The sequence below is a fragment of the Myotis lucifugus genome, unplaced genomic scaffold, assembly GCF_000147115.1.
Source record: "Myotis lucifugus unplaced genomic scaffold, Myoluc2.0 scaffold_485, whole genome shotgun sequence".
Taxonomy (NCBI): Eukaryota; Metazoa; Chordata; class Mammalia; order Chiroptera; family Vespertilionidae; genus Myotis; species Myotis lucifugus.
The window spans coordinates 155,820-160,759 of record NW_005871533.1 but is presented as its reverse complement, the minus strand read 5'-3'; positions in this window follow the sequence as shown (position 1 = coordinate 160,759).

Here is a 4,940-nt window from a genome sequence, read left to right as displayed (position 1 = left end):
CGCACTGCCTGCAGGTCCAAGTCCCCAGCGCTGCAGGGGCCCCTCCCGTCGGCCACGACCATCCCTCTGTGGCACGCTACACGATTCCTTCCTTTCTGGCCTCGACAACAATTCAGGGAAAACAGCGCCGGTGGCCGTCTGTCCTCGGAGTAACCCTCCCGCCTGGTCAGGCGCCGCCGCGGACAGCCCCGCGCCCGTCCGGGAGAAGGCCCCCGGAGAAGGCGGGAGCGGTGGCGGTGCCTTAGCGCGTGCGCGGGCTGGCCGACCTGGGGCTGGAGCTGGGCCTGCCCCGCGCTCGAGCGAGTTCACCGCTTCTCACCCTTCTGGCTTTTCTCGGCCCTCGATGGTTTGCAGGTTAGCGTCGTCGCGGCCGCTTCTCCGAGCGGTGTCCAGGGCAAGGGAGCCCCTTCCCGGGGACCCGTCAGCCCATCGGGCTCCTGAAGGAAGGCAAGCGCTGCCAGCTCCCACCCCAAAACGCTCAAGAAGCAAAGCAGACGAAATTGGTGCCGTTGGAACTACTGTGAAATCGAGGCAGCTGAGCTTGCTTAAATTAAGCACAAATACTGGTTTGTTAGAAAAAAAAAAAAAACAATCAGGGAATACTGGGTCTTGTTAATGGAAAACTCAAAAGTGCTCCATTAACTTAAAGGAGTTTATAGTGTAAATGCCATATTTACAAATACATACAAGGAATAGTACCGGCTCTAAATTCCCAAATAAGCTAGTTTTTTATCTAACTGAAGGGAATTCGGAATTTTAAAGTAAGCCTTAGGAAACAGTGCCTGAAAATGTAGCAGCTTTCTTTTATTTAAGAAAATTTTGACTTGAAAACGACAAATTTTCAGTATTTTAGCTGGGCAAACGGTTCTTTCCCTGAGATTACTCTGAACGACCTACTTGAATTGGTGGAAATAAGATGACTTGGAGCGATCAGGAAAATCTCGTCACCCCAATAGTTTGTTCTTTTGAGATACAAATTGTTACGTAAAGGAAGGAAAATCCTGTGGCTATCACAATTTCATCCAAATCCCTATCTCTTAAGACGGCCATCCATCCTTAGGATGAAATTTAATGTAATTCTGCCATCTATGTCTTGCTGCATTTTCTAAATGTTTCATAGTTTACTGATCTGAGTGTTTCTGACACCAATGGTGGGGCTATGAAGTATAATAAATTATGCATTCATGTTCCTTTTTAATTTTTAAAAATTTATTGATTGATATTTTTTAGGGAGAGGAATATTGATTTGTTGTTCCACTTATTTATGCATTCATTGGTTGATTCTTGTATGTGCCCTGACCAAGGATCAAACCCCCAATCTTGGCTTATTGGGAGGATGCTCTAATCAAGTGAGCACCCAGCCAGGGCTTGTATCCTCTCCCCACCCTATATTTTATTTTCCCCCATCACCATGTAGCCCCCCCCAACCCCATATTCCCTCTTCCACCTCCACCCCTCTTTTTTTTTTTCTCTCTCTCTCCCCTTTTTCAACATATTTCATTAATTTTCTACAGAGAGGAAGGGAGAGAGATAGAGAGCCAGAAACATCGATGAGAGAGAAACATCGATCAGCTGCCTCCTGCACACTCCCCACTGAGGATGCGCCTGCAACCAAGGCACATGCCCTTGACCGGAATCGAACCTGGGACCCTTGAGTCCGCAGCTGATGCTCTATCCACTGAGCCAAACCGGTTAGGCATCCATCCCTCTTTTTTAACATAAGCCTAAAGGAATAATTTGGAAAAACAAATTGCATAATCAGCATACAAATCTTTTTCTCAGCTCTTCTTCACCAGCTCCTCCTCTCCCTCTCTCATTCCTCTCCTCTCCCTACATTGGTTATTTAACTCTGGAATTACTGTAACTATTCTGGAGAGACTTCAACTTGAGTTATATCAGAACCTCAGGAAGACAAAAAGAGTAAAATATTTCTGGAATCAAATAAAAATCACCTAAAACAAAACATACCAATTGTGCATGCGCCAAACCAGAAATTACTTTGTTACTCCAAAGTCAAACGTACAATCAGTCATTCTCTGATCAAGCTAGAGGAACTATGCTAGGATTTATTTTCTGTAAGGGGCTGAGTGGATGCATTTAATGCATCCTAGTAAAACCAATGCCTCCAGAGAAATAAATACATAATCACTTCAAGAGACATAATAATTTTGGTAAACAAGGTAGAAATGGATTATCAAGAGCCATAGAAGTATTTATGTACTTTGACCCAGTAAGTCCTCTTGAAAGTTTATTTTAAAGAATTTCAAAACACAAAAGATGTGTGAATTTTGGTAAGTGATTTATATCACTTACAAATATATATATATAACCAAAAAATACATATTACATACATATGTAACAACAACAAAAATTTCTCAACCCCCACACTATTAGCATTTTGGGCCTGATAATTCTATGTTGTGAGAGCTATCCTATGCATTGCAGGATGTTTAGCAGAATCCCTGGCCTCTGTCCACTAAATGCTAGTAATTCTCAACAATTGTGACAACCAAAAATGTCTCTAGATACTCCCAATGTCCCCTAGGGGGCAAAATCGCCTCTGTTAAGAGCCACTGTCATAGATAGATGTTCCACCACAGAGGAATAGAGGAATGGAGTAGTACAGTGGAACCATGGTTCTTGAACTTCATTCATTCCAGAAGGCTATTCAAGAAGTGAGTTGTTTGAAAACCGAACCATTTTTCCACATTAGAAATAATGTAAATTGAGTTAATCTGTTCCAGGCCCCCAAATGAGTCTCTATTTTAACCTTTCTCATATCAAACCACATCCTATTAGCCTTAAAAGAAGAGTTTTTCATATATCACAGCCTCCCAGATGCTATCACAGGCTAACTGCTTTTTGTTTATCCAATCAACAACAGTTTTTCTACCTATTCATTTGCCTGTGATTATTGTTTTGTGAGCACTTTCACACCTTAGCATCATTAACACTATTGTGATGGCCTCCTTATGTTTTAAAATTGTGCTAATCCTCGATTTCTGCCAGCAACAAAAGCATTATCTCCTTTGTTTATTGCCTGAGAATCCCTGAAAGGGTTGTCAGGTCGAATACTGAAGTTTTGGTCAACAACTGAGACATTTTTCTGTGAACAATTTGGTTGTGAACCAAATTGTTTGAGATGGGAGACATTCGAGAAATGAGGTTTGACTGTAAATATAGTATCAATAAGATACTATTCACCTATTTAGAAGAACCATGAAGACATAAGAACATGGAAAAGTTTTTCAAGAAGTTTTAAAATGTTCACCTTTTGCACCCATAATTGTATTTCCAGAAAATAATCACGAGGGACATTCTGAATAATCACCCCAAAAAAGGAAATAAATGTCCTACAGCTAGAGAGGCTTATGTAGTCGTGAAAAGGTAACTATATAAAAAAAGAAAAGATAACTAGCAAAATTTTATAAAGATAAAATTTTGTTTAAAAGCATCAATTTTGTAAAAAATACGTATCAATATTTGTGTAGAGAAAAGACTGGCAGGAATGAGGAGTGTTATTCTGACAGCCAGAAAGTTACCCTTTAGTATGTTACCACATAATTTTCCAATTTAAAGGTAAACCGGCTATCTACCTGAAACTAATACAAAGTAATATTGAATGTAAACTGTAATTGAAAAAAAATTTAAGAGTAAACCAAAAATTATGTATTTCTACAATTAGGTAAAGAAATATATGTGTGTAACAGAAAAAGAGATGTATGTGTGGATAAAGATTAGAAATTAAAATTCAGAAATAAGTGTTATGTTGTGGTAATATAAGTGAATTAATTAATTTCAAAAAACAAAAAGAAAAAATAGGCCCTAGCAAGATAACTCAATTGGTTAGAGCATCGTCCCAAAACACCAAGGTTTCAATCCCTGGTCAGGGCACATGTAAGAATCAACCAATGTTGGCTCAGTGGATAGAGCGTCGGCCTTCGGACTCAAGGGTCCCGGGTTCGATTCCGGTCAAGGGCATGTGCCTTGGTTGTGGGCGCATCCCCGGTGGGGGGCGTGCAGGAGGCAGCTGATCGGTGTTTCTCTCTCATCGATGTTTCTAACTTTCTATCCCTCTCCTTTCCTCTCTGTAGAAAATCAATAAAACATATTAAAAAAAAAAAAAGAATCAACCAATGAATGCATAAATAGATGGAACAATAACTTGATGTTTCTCTCTCCCTTTCTCTTTCTCTCTCTCTCTCCCTCCCTCTCTCTCTCCTTTCCTCTCTAAAATCAATGAATAAAAATTGTTTTAAAAATTAAAAATAAAGCAAAATAACCTAAAGGGAAAAAATGTTTCACTGATGTTTTAAATACATATGTAGGTACATACATATGTACACGAACATGAATAAGAACATGTTTGTGAAAACCTGCTTTATAGTCCTAGTAATGTATAACTAGCCACATAAAACTTCAAGTTGAGAGATACAATTATAAATGTGACAAATTTCTTATTGGAGGGTAAAAACTGCTCTAGCCCTGTGGTTCTCAAACTTTAGTGAACTTCGGAATTATCTTAGAAGGTTTGTTAAACCACTGGTTCCTAGGCTCTATCCCCAGAGCTTCTAATTCAATAGTTTGGGATGGAGCCCTTGGTATTTGTACTAGAAGTACAAATTTCCAAGTGAAAGTGATATTGTTGCCCAGGGACCATCCTTTAAGAGCTATCCTTCCAACCATCTTCTCTACCTCAGGATGAGAGTAATCAATCACAAACAAGAGCTTGAAGAGTACGGACGTTATCTTATTAGGCACAACAGCAAAATACAAACTTGGTTTAATTTGTTTTCATTTGTTTTATGAACTAAACAGCCTCTAGTCACTGGGCCATACCTGAACCCAGCAATGGACAGAGGAGTAGGACTGGAGCATTAATGGGGTTAGAAGAACTGGAAATTGTCATTCAAAAGTAGCTTCATGACAGACGCTCAGGA